Source organism: Homarus americanus, unplaced genomic scaffold, assembly GCF_018991925.1.
Source record: "Homarus americanus isolate GMGI-L3 unplaced genomic scaffold, GMGI_Hamer_2.0 scaffold4896, whole genome shotgun sequence".
Taxonomy (NCBI): domain Eukaryota; kingdom Metazoa; phylum Arthropoda; class Malacostraca; order Decapoda; family Nephropidae; genus Homarus; species Homarus americanus.
Window position 1 is genome coordinate 9,178,651 of NW_024749657.1, and position 13,325 is coordinate 9,191,975.

General features: G+C 40.7%; 1 long non-coding RNA gene across 1 annotated transcript; it reads left to right on the forward strand.

Annotated features, from left to right (window-relative positions):
- The first annotated feature begins 4,467 nt into the window (after positions 1-4,467).
- LOC121853583 lies at positions 4,468-8,932 on the forward strand. Its single transcript, XR_006086357.1, has 3 exons — positions 4,468-4,516; positions 7,145-7,339; positions 7,870-8,932. It is a non-coding gene; the product is annotated as an uncharacterized LOC121853583 (long non-coding RNA).
- The last annotated feature ends 4,393 nt before the right edge of the window (positions 8,933-13,325 follow it).

Here is a 13,325-nt window from a genome sequence, read left to right on the forward strand (position 1 = left end):
TTTAGTGACGAATAGATTAATTAGAAGGAATTATATATATAGGAAGATTTTTTTTATTTTGCTGGACATTTTTGTTAGTTTTTGCTCCTCCTACTGATGAAAGAGAGAGAGAGAGAGAGAAAGAGAGAGACAGACAGACAGACACCCCTTAAAACAGCGAACAGACAGACAGACAGACAGACAGACAGACAGAAGAGGATTAAGCAGTAATTAGACGAGACTGGTGTGGCTATCAAGTGACCTTAACGTGAACTGAAGGTCTTGAAGAGGGTGAAAAGCCTATTACCCTAATGAAGACTCGAGACTATTTTATTGGCTAGTAGGAGGGAGGAGGAGGAGAAGAAGAGGAGGGAGGAGGAGGAGGAGGAGGAGGGAGGGAGGGAAGAGAGGAGGGAAGAAAGAGGAGGAGGAAGAGGAGGAGGAAAGAAGAGGAGGAGGAAGGAAAGGAAGAAGGGGAGAAAGAGGAGGAGGAAGGATGGAGAAAGAGGGGAGAAGAGAGGAGGGAGGAGGGAGGAGGAGGAGGGGAGAAGAAGAGGAGGGAGGAGGAGGAGGAGGAGAAGAAGAGGAGGGGAGGAGGAGGAGGAGGAGAAGAGGAGGAGGAAGAGGAGGAGGAAAGGAAGAAGGGGGAGAGGAAGAGGAAGGGGTTGGAGAAAGAGGGGGAAGAAGAAAAGAGGGAGAGAGGGAGGGAGAGGAGGTATAGAGAAATAGGGAAGGAGTAAGTTGGGAAAGAGGAGGACGAAGAATAAGAGAGGGAAAAGAAGAAAATAAGGAAAGAGGAAGGTATAAAAAGAAGAGGAGGAGAAGGAGAAGGTGTACAGGGGAGGGGAGAAGGAAGGAAAGGAGAGTAGAAAAGGAGGAGGAAAAAGGAAGTGTGCTCAACCCTCACTGATAAAGTCACAAGCTTAGGAGGAGGAGGAGATGGAAGAAGAAGAAGAAGAAGAAGAAAGAAGAAGAAGAAGAAGAAGAAGAAGAAGAAGCAGAAGAAAGGAGGGAAGAATAAGAAGAAGGAGAAGAATAAGAAGAAGAAGAAGAAGAAGAAGAAGAAGAAGAAGAAGAAGAAGAAAGAAGAAGAGACAAGAAGAAGAAGAAGGAAAAAAAGAAGAGAAAGAAGAGAAGAAGAAGAAGGAAAACAAAGCAGAAGAAGGAGAAGAATAAGAAGAAGGAGAAGAAAGAAGAAGAAGAAGAAGAAGAAGAGAGAAGAAAAGAAGAAGAAGAAGAAGAAGGAACAAGAGTATCACCCAAACAAAACACAAATGGGGCCCAAGTCATAACCTAACTACCTAATCATCTCGTTTACACAATTACGGTCCAGCTTAATGACGTAGACAGTATTAATGACCCTTATGACGTCCACCAAATGACCTAAATGACTCGTTAACTTCGTATAAACAGACAACCTATCCCAACCTAACCTAACCTAACCTAACCTAACCTAACCTAGCCTATCCCAACCTAACCTAACCAAACCTAACCTAACACGTAAATACTCCTATATATATAATTTATACCTGAGAAATAAATCTATAATCTAAACTATATTACATTAACTTCTATAATCTCTCGTATAGTAAGTTATAGAAATAAACTACATTAACCTATAGTGTATTATATATATTCCAAGTATTCCTATTATAGAGCAATATCTTATCTCCTATTTAAAAATCCATTCTTAATTACCTAGAGGCAATTATATCCTAATCACCTAATTAGCCGTAGTTAAATCATTTCCTGGTCTTTTATAGTAAACTGTAATGGTTATATCATATTCCTAATAATCCACCATGAAAGTATACATTCCTAATCCACCATGAAAGTATACATTCCTTATCCACCATGAAAGTATACATTCCTAATCTGTCACGTCAAAAGGTAACATCATAACCAAGTGTGTGATGTGCCATAAACAGCTCCTCTGATTCCTAACAATTCCCATTCGTATTCCTAACAATTCCAATTCGTATTCCTAACAATTCCCATTCGTATTCCTAACAATTCCCATTCGTATTCTAACAATTCCCATTCACATTCCTAACAATTCCACATTCGTATTCCTAACAATTCCATTCCATTCCTAACAATTCACATTCATATTCCTAACAATTCCCATTCCATTCCTAACAATTCACATTCGTATTCCTAACAATTCCGATTCATATTCTAACAATTCACATTGATATTCCTAACAATTCACATTGATATTCCTAACAATTCCCATTCCCATTCCTAACAATTCCCATTCGTATTCCTAACAATTCCCATTCACAATTCTAACAATTCCATTCATATTCCTAACAATTCCCATTCATATTCCTAACAATTCACATTGATATTCCTAACAATTCCCATTCATATTCCTAACAATTCCCATTCCCATTCCTAACAATTCCCATTCGACGCCTTCAGCAGAAACTCCAGAAGAGCGAGGAGGAAGACATCGCTGGTAACTACTTCAGCCCAAGAAACGAGCCAACGAGCTCTAGTGAGGTTCAGGATGACGGTAACTTAGTGGAGTCTTGTGTCTTTGTTCTCACCTGTTGATTGGGAAGAAGACGGGGTTCCTGTTTGTCTGTCTGTCTCTCTGTCTGTTTTATAGGTTCTGTGGCTACTGGGCCTAATCTCATAACCTAACCTGACCTGATTTATTTAAACCTACTCTGACCTAACCTAATCTAACCTAACCTGACCTGATTTATTTAAACCTACCCTGACCTAACCTAATCTGACCCGACCTAACCTACCCAAATCTAACCTAACCTAACCTATCCAAACCTAACTTAATCTAGTCTAACCTAACCTAACCTGACCTGTCCTAACCTAACCTAACCTAACCCAACCTAACCCAACCTAACCTAACCTAACCTAACCTAACCTAACCTAACCTAACCCAACCTAACCCAACCTAACCTAACCCAACCTAACCCAACCTAACCTAACCTAACCTGCCCTATCTAAACTTTAAAAATTGGGTTCATTTGATGAGGGATTTCAACCTTAATGGTCAGGTTAGGTGGGGCCCAGTAGGATGTATGGGGCCCAGTAGGATGTATGGGGCCTAGTAGGATGTATGGGGCCTATTCGACCTTTATCACTAACGCACGACTTTGGTGTTTGGCGTGTCCTAGCTGAGGGGGTGAGGGGGTTAGGGGGTGAGGGGAGAGGGGTGAGGGGGAGAGGGGGAGAGGGGGTGAGGGGAAGGGAATGGGGGGAGGGAGTGAGAGGAAGACAATAAGAGGAAGAGGAAGAGGGTGAGGGGAAGGGGGGTACAGAGAAGGAAGTGAGGGGGAAGAAAATGAAAGAAAGAATAGGAAGTGAGAGGAACGAGGAGATGAGAGAGAGAGAGAGAGAGAGAGAGAGAGAGAGAGAGAGAGAGAGAGAGAGAGAGAGAGAGAGAGAGAGAGAGAGAGAGAGATTAGAATCACTGTATATATATATCAATGTTAGATTTTCTTTTCTATACATATATACAACTTATAGCAATGTTTTTTTTATACCTATATTATATATTTTGCACTGCACTTACTGTAACCCATATGAAGATAAGAGTAGGATTTGTCATAGCTTGTTAGGGAGAATCTGAATAGGGTAATTAAGACTGGATAAGGATAATGGTAGTAGTTTAGATTGGTTGTTATGGTTGGATTGTAATGATGGTACGGTAGTTTAAGTAGCTCCAATGTGTTAAGTGTGAGTAGGTGATGATGGATAGACGGGTAGACGGGTAGACAGGTAGAGACAGACAGGTAGAGGTTGACAGACAGATATAGAGATGAATCAGCAGAAAAACAATCAGACAGACATTTCGACGTATTAGCAGTGACAGAGGCAAAGAGACAGAGAGACAGGGAGACAGACAAGAAGACGGGCAGATAAACAGGCAGAAAGACGCAGAGAGACAGCGAGACAAGAGACACAGATAAACAGAGAGACAGAGACAAGACAGACAGACAGATGAACAGAGACAGAGATAAGACACACAGACAGATGAAGAGACAGAGAAACAGAGAGACGAGACACACAGATTAACAAAGAGACAGACAAGATGAACAGAGAGATAGACAGACAGATAAACAAAGAGACAGAGAAACAAGATAAACACACAGATAAACAAAGAGACAGACAGACAGACAAGATGAACAGAGATACAGACAGAGATACAGACAGACATAGAGACAGACATTACCCTCCCTCTTATACATAGACCAAGTGAGCCTAAACGCCATCCTCCTCACCCCTCCCTCCCCAGGTAAGGCCACCACTAAGAAGAACAGCACCAGCAACAATGCTCTCAACATGAGCATGAGTCAGAGCATGTGGGGCAACACTCTCAATCTCAACTCCTCCTACAACAACTCCCAAGGATCTAGCTCCTACAACTCTTCTTGGGGCTCGAACTCCTCCTCCTCCTCGAGTGGAGGAGGAGGAGGTGGTGGAGGCGGAGGAGGAGGAGGAGGAGGAGGAGGAGGAGGAGGAGGAGGAGGAGGAGGATCAGGAGGAGTCATAAGTAACGGTTGGTTAGGTAGGTGAAGCACCGTCACTTGTTGTAGAGCTTCTCCCTCACTTCTCCCTCACTTCTCCCTCACTTCTCCCTCACCTCACCACGCTAACTCACTTCCTGGCAACATGTACAGCACAAGGGAGTCATTAATCCTTGGATCACAACTCTAATCTAGGCTAATCTACTGTAACATCTATTTAATCCATCCCTAAATTATCCTACCTCTAACCTAACCTAACATGACCTATTCCTAACCTAATCTAACCTAACCTACCGCTAATATAACCTAACATGTCCTATTCCTAACCTAATCTAACCTAACCTACCTCTAATATAACCTAACATGTCCTATTCCTAACCTAATCTAACCTTACCTACCTCTAATATAACCTAACCTAACATGACCTATACCTAACCTAACCTAACCTAACGCGTTGTAGTGTGTTTATAAAAGGATGGTCTGGTTGACGGTTGTTCTATACAATAACAATGGAAGGAGCTCAATTGACCTATCGTCCTTAAAGGGTTAATTAAACTAACGTCCTTAAATACTCAATTAAACTATCGTCCTTAAAGACTCAATTAAACTATCGTCCCTAAAGACTCAATTAAACTATCGTCCTCAAAGGCTCCATTAAACTATCGTCCTCAAAGGCTCCATTAAACTGTCGTCCTTAAAGACTCAATTAAACTATCGTCCTTAAAGGCTCAATTAAACTATCGTCCTCAAAGGCTCAATTAAACTATCGTCCTCAAAGGCTCAATTAAACTATCGTCCTCAAAGGCTCAATTAAACTATCGTCCTCAAAGGCTCAATTAAACTATCGTCCTTAAAGACTCAATCAAACTATCGTCCTTAAAGACTCAATTAAACTATCGTCCTTAAAGACTCAATTAAACTATCGTCCTTAAAGACTCAATTAAACTATCGTCCTTAAAGACTCAATTAAACTATCGTCCTTAAAGTCTCAATTAAACTATCGTCCTTAAAGACTCAATTAAACTATCTGGAAGGACAGATTAAGTTGGTTTACTCAATGACTATTTATTTACGAACATTCATATTTATTGTGTGTGTGTGTGTGTGTGTGTGTGTGTGTGTGTGTGTGTGTAGTTCATTTATTACTTTCTATCTTTAACAACTTTCTCAACGCACAAACTTCGTCCTTAATGACTCTTACCTTTGACCACTTTCTCACAGTAATTTTTTCTCCCATAAAGCTAATATTTAACTTTAACTTAACCTCTTATATATAAACAACAACAAAATGCATTAAGAACACCATTTTTTTATATATAAACGTTAACCAATAATTAAAGTACGTAATATAGGGTAAAGGATCTAAAGGTATTATAATTACAGGTGTGTACTAATGTGTATACCTGTTCATTAGGTGAAGAACATAATGGTTTACTGATTTACGTGGAGATCAGGTGAATGTTCGTATTACATCAGAAACATTGTCATCACTTGTATGGGAGACCTCGAACAGGAGAGGACAATGTTGATATAATACCATGCCATTACCACGGAACTCTGTAAATGATTGTGTATACTGTTTTTGAGACACCCTGTACTGAAGTGCCTCATGTGGATACAAGATTAGGAGTTATTGGATGATGTCTGGATGATTGGTCGAATCTTTAGTGAGTTTTGTCAAATAACTGTTGTTCACCTAACGTAATCCAACCCAAGAACATAACCTAACCCAATTTAACTTAACCTAATCTAATTTAATACCAAATAAATAACACATAATCTAACCAAATTTAATTTAATTTAACCAATTGTAACCCAACCCAACCAAAAACTAACCTCACTTAAACTAACCTGACTTAAACTGACCTACCTTAACCTAATCCATCTCGTTGGTCTGCTGTAGTCCAATCATTCCAATCTGTCGGTTAAATAGCGGCATCGGAGAGAGAATACCCTTTGACATTTAACCATGGCTTGGCTAGTCAAATAAACCACTGACCTGATAAACCACTGACCTGATAAACCACTGACCTGATAAACCACTGACCTGATAAACCACTGACCTGATAAGCCACTGACCTGATAAACCACGGAATTAATAACCCCCAACCTAACATACCCTACCCTAATAGGACTGGTGCCTATTAAAACCATTGCCTATCAGGACTGGGGCTCGTTTGACCTGCGAGCCATTCAACCCGTATAAACGACCCGTTTTTTTCGTGCATAAATTAAAACCTCGATAAATTTAATATCACACAGTAAAAAACATCGTAGTTTGGTCTACACTTTTAAACTCCATCCCATGTACAGATAAATGATGACCTTTTCCCTTATCACACACACACACACACACACACACACACAGGTGAAGCCTCTAGATAACGAGATCACCCCAGATACCCCTGAATACTTCCCCAGATACCCCTGAATACTTCCCCAGATACCCCTGAATACTTCCCCAGATACCCCTGAATATTTCCCCAGATACCCCTGAATACTTCTCCAGATACCCCTGAATACTTCCCCAGATACCCCTGAATACTTCCCCAGATACCCCTGAATACTTCCCAGATACCCCTGAATACCACCCCCAGATACCCCTGAATACCACCCCTAGATATCCTACCCATGCATTCCCTAAAGGGTTCCTCTCCCCTTTCCCCTAGATGACGGGACCACCCCCAGATGCCCCCAGGCCCCCAATGAAGGGATCCTCTGTCCTCCAGGTAACGGGTTCTCCTCCATCTCTCCGGAAATGTCCATGAGGAGACCGACTAGGCTGGAGGCCCTACCCACTATAGGTCGACGAAGCAGAAAAAAGAGTAAAGATGTTTTGCACACACTGGACCTAATATAGCAGGGTAAGTGATGTTATATTAACTGGTGTATAGCAGGGTAAGTGATGTTATATTAACTGGTGTATAGCAGGGTAAGTGATGATATATTAACTGGTGTATAGCGGGGTAAGTGATGTTATATTAACTGGTGTATAGCGGGGTAAGTGATGTTATATTAACTGGTGTATAGCGGGGTAAGTGATGTTATATTAACTGGTGTATAGCGGGGTAAGTGATGATATATTAACTGGTGTATAGCGGGGTAAGTGATGTTATATTAACTGGTGTATAGCGGGGTAAGTGATGTTATATTAACTGGTGTATAGCGGGGTAAGTGATGTTATATTAACTGGTGTATAGCGGGGTAAGTGATGTTATATTAACTGGTGTATAGCAGGGTAAGTGATGTTATATTAACTGTGTATAGCAGGGTAAGTGTTGCTACATTAACTGTGTATAGCAGGGTAAGTGATGATATATTAACTGTGTATAGCAGGGTAAGTGATGTTATATTAACTGGTTATAGGTGTTAATGGTGTCTGTGTGTTCCTCAGGCCAGGAGTATAACCTCGAGGGCACCATCTGTGATATATCGGCCCAGTTGGCACCGCCGAGCCATCTGGACACACCTCACGCCTTCTGTCAACCCGACCAGGAAGGAGACTTATGTATGTGACTATAAGGAAATATAGCAGTTATATATTAGTGAAGAGTTATGGATTGATGTAATGTGGCACGGGAGAGAGGGTCACTCGTCATGTGGTGAAGGTCACAGTGTTATTGACCTAAGTTGACCTTGTATGGGTCATTATAGTGAAGAAACTCCGAAATATTGGTCAGTCAGGAGATTCTTTGTGTTTCTTTCAAGAGTGAGGTCATGATGCCAGCCCCTGCCCTGGCCTCAGTGGTGGAGTGGAGGCCATGTAGGTTACGGAACCAAGGTTATGACTCGCCTTTCATATATTCGAGCACCAAGTAATGCAGAAATACCTTTCCACGTACTGAGGGATTAACCCAAGACTCATAAGGTTTTCTGACTCGGGGCCCAAAGGCTTGGAAAACTTAAGGTGGGGAACTTAGGGCAGGGTATTCCCTTTGGCTGAAGCCCCGCCGGGTGGCTTCGGGTCCCGGTGAACTGGACTCTCGCTCACATATAGAAATATATTGATTTGATTTTCTATTAAGTGATGTCGATATTAATATGTAATGTATAGTATATAATTCTATCTCATGTAAGTGTCGAAGACTACAGTGCCTAAACCTCTTTCTTAAGGTGAACAAAAATACAATACGAAGCTACAAGTTGTTACCTGACCAAGCCATCCAACTTAACAACGGTAGATAAGGTCATGTTTCTCCGCTGGCAGCCTTCATCAAGTGATCTGAATAATTTACTCCTGGATTACGAGGTCAAACATACATACATACATACATACATACATACATACATACATACATACATACATACATACATACATACACAATTACAGGGGACGTAAGAAAATGTGTACGTACTGATGGTCGCCTGGAAAACACACACACACACACACACACACACACACACACACACACACACACACACACACACACACACACACACACACACACACACACACACACACACACACACACTCACACACACACACACACACACACACACATAATAATATTAACTCTTGATTTACTCCTGACAACTTTAATGAACATATTATTATCCTTTGTATTTCTGAATCAAATCAAATTTATGAACTAAGAGTTTCCTGGATTTTTATTGGCGGGAATGCGTCAAGGAACCACCAATCAAAACAAAGCTTCTCTCACATCAACAGTACAAACGTTTCTGTTACACTCCTGTTCGAAACTGTATCAAACCCGAACGAGACTCAATAGTATGGGCTAACAAACAAATCGGAGACTCATTCCAGCAGTTCGAAGCCTCATGTGTGTATGTCAGGTCAGGGGGTTTATGTCCAAGGATGTAAATATTGTCACCTTTGTTGTATGTCCAGAGTCTACCCTTCTCAGAATCTCAGATTTTTACCTCTCAGAGTGTCAGATTTTACCTCTTGGAGTCTCAGATTTAACCTCTCGGAGTCTCAGATTTTACCTCTCGGAACCTCTGATTTAACCTCAGTCAGATTTAAGCTTTCAGTCTCAGATTTAACCTCTCTGAGTCTCAGATTTAACCTCTCAGATATCAGATTTAACTTCTCGGAGTCTCAGATTTAACCTCTCAGTTTCATATTTAACCTCTCAGTTTCATATTTAACCTCAGTCAGATTTAACCTGTCAGTTTCATATTTAACCTCTCAGAGTCTCAGATTTAACCTCAGTCAGATCTAACCTCTCAGAGACGACTAAAACATCTTGTCCACTAACCCTTCAATTGATGATAAAATTACCACTGTGATAATCTGAAGTATATGCCCTAAGTCTCTCATATATTTCTGATCTTATTCTTAGTATATTTATGTAAGTTATCCATTTTATTATTATTTTTTTATCTCGTAAATGTTGTGGTTAGGAGCCAGTGGGGAAAATACAGGGTGGTTCATAAATCTGATTCGTTTGTGTATGATGGAGTTCACACTTACGTTATCAATTTCTAAGAGAGGAATACAGTGTGAGTCAGGATTAGTGTATGTTGTATTTTGAAATATAAATATTTCTAAATTTATTGCAAAACTTTTATCTTGTATGATTTTTTTTTGTATTTTAATTATAAATGATTAAGACTTATGGGCCACCCTGTATACAGTGAGTGTTCGGTTAACGTATAATATTATGTCCGGTTAATGTACAGGAACGCATCATGTAAACGTTAAGCGGACACTGACGGTACATGACAATAGTAGCAGATATCAGGACAGATGATCAAGGGATTCGCTAATCCTTGGACTCGTAATCTAACCTAACCCAACCTAGCCTAATCTCACTTCTCCTTAACCTAATCTAAACTAAGCTCTCCTACACTTAATCTAACCTAACGTAACGTAACCTAACCTAACCTTATCTACCCTCAACCTAACCTAACCCTATCTACCCTCAACCTAACCTAACCCTATCTACCCTCAACCTAACCTAACCCTATCTACCCTCAACCTAACCTAACCCTATCTACCCTCAACCTAACCTAACCCTATCTACCCTCAACCCAACTCCAACTCCAACCTCTATCTACCCTCAACCTAACCTAACCTAACCCTATCTACCCAACCCAACCTAACCCATCTACCCAACCTAACTCTCTAACCTAACCAACTTCCCCCAACCTAACCAACCTAACCTATCTCCAACCTACCTAACCCTACCGAACCTAACCTAACCCTATACCCGAACCTAACCTAACCTAACCCATTTACCCTCAACCTAACCTAACCAACCATCTACTCAACCCAACCTAACCTAACCCTATCTACCCTCAACCTAACCTAACCCTATCTACCCTCAACCTAACCTAACCTAACCCCATTCTACCAAACCAACCTAACCTAACCTATCTACCAACCTAACCTAACCCTATCTACCCTCAAACTAACCTAACCTAACCCTATCTACCCTAACCTAATCCTATCTACCCTCAACTAATCCAACCTAACCCACTAACTCACTTAACCAGCGTTCAGGTCAGAATACCGGGTCATGGCGTTAGTGTGTCACAATGTTGTCACCAATAATAATATCAGGTAGCTAGTGTGACCTCTCATGTACACACACACACACACACACACACACACACACACACACACATATTGTACATACTAATTATTTATCTATGGTGTGACGTCAGAGATTATCACTTTATAAATAAAAGTCTATGTTTAAATTGTGTGTGTTTTATTCTACCTAATTAATGTGTTTAGTGTTATATTGGTGATTAACATGGTAGTTCCCACCTTTACCTGTGTTAATACCTGTTGTGTTATATTGGGTGATTAACATGTTAGTTCCCACCTTTACCTGTGCGTGGTGTTAATACCTGTTGTGTTATATTGGTGATTAACATGGTAGTTCCCTGTGCGTGGTGTTAATACCTGTTGTGTTATATTGGGTGATTAACATGGTAGTTCCCACCTTTACCTGTGCATGGTGTTAATACCTGTTGTGTTATATTGGGTGATTAACATAGTTCCCTTTTACCTGTGCGGTGTTAATACCTGTTGTGTTATATTGGTGATTAACATGGTAGTTCCCACCTTTACCTGTGCGTGGTGTTAATACCTGTTGTGTTATATTGGGTGATTAACATGTTAGTTCCCACCTTTACCTGTGCGTGGTGTTAATACCTGTTGTGTTATATTGGGTGATTAACATGGTAGTTCCACCTTTACCCGTGGTGTTAATACCTGTTGTGTTATATTGGGTGATTAACATGTTAGTTCCCACCTTTACCTGTGCGTGGTGTTAATACCTGTTGTGTTATATTGGTGATTATGTTGGTTCCACCTTTACCTGTGCATGGTGTTAATACCTGTTGTGTTATATTGGGTGATTAACATGGTAGTTCCCACCTTTACCTGTGCGTGGTGTTAATACTGTTGTGTTATATTGGGTGATTAACATGTTAGTTACCTTTACCTGTGCATGGTGTTAATACCTGTTGTGTTATATTGGTGATTAACATGTTAGTTCCACCTTTACCTGTGCATGGTGTTAATACCTGTTGTGTTATATTGGGTGATTAACATGTTAGTTCCACCTTTACCTGTGCGTGGTGTTAATACCTGTTGTGTTATATTGGGTGATTAACATGTTAGTTCCTACCTTTACCTGTGCATGGTGTTAATACCTGTTGTGTTATATTGGGTGATTAACATGGTAGTTCCCACCTTTACCTGTGTAATTGTGCTTAATTATCTACACCTGTTACATTATATTGAATGATTAACATGATAGCAAGCACCATCCATCCACCCATCCATCATCCACCCACCCACCCACCGACAGCCACCCACCCACCCACCCATCACCCACCCACCCATCCATCAATCACCCAACCACCCACTCATCCAATCATCCAACCACCCAGTAGAGCAATACGTGACCTGCAGAGAGACTGCCTCCTGTTTAGAGTCAAAATTCCCAGATGTTCAACTTTGTCTTGACGCAATTTACCTTTATCTTCGTTCTCTTTCATCACACAAGAGGCGCGAGGGCATTGGTGGCATATACGTAACGTGAACGATAACAGCGGTGACGATAATAGCGGAACGATAACATGATGTGAACGATAACATGACGTGAACGATAACTTGTGACGTGAATGATAACTGTGAACGATAACTTGTAGTAAAGATAACTTGTGAACGATAACTGTGATGTGAACGATAACTTGTGACGTGTACGATAACTTGATGTGAACGATAACTTGACGTGAACGATAACTGTGATGTGAACGATAACGTGACGTGAACGATAACTTGACTCAGATGCATAAGGTATTGAGATGATAAGCTCAGAAGGTATTAACAGATAGATAGATAGATAGATAGATAGATAGATAGATAGATGAATGTCATACAAGTTTTCATTGATATAACATTGTTAGATACGTACACAGGACGGGAATAATATTACACAAGACTGATACGTACACAAGACAGGAATACGTACACAAGACTGATACATACAGACAGGAATACGTACACAAGATTGATACATACACAATACAGGAATACGTACACAAAACAGATACGTACACAGGATTTAGACCAAGGACAGATACGTACACAAGACTGATACGTACACAGACAGGAATACGTACACAAGACTGATACGTACACAGGATTTAGACCAAGGACAGATACGTACACAAGACTGATGCACAACAAAGACACGTACAGAGGATTTAGACACAAAAGCAAAGTACGTACACAAGATTTAAACCAAGGACAAGTACCATACGTTAAATCCAGCAGAGATCTACTAATGCATCGATCGGAAACATTATGCGTCGAGGAGATGTTGAAGGAACGGCGTTAAGACTTCCATATTGAAGTTCTTGGAAAAA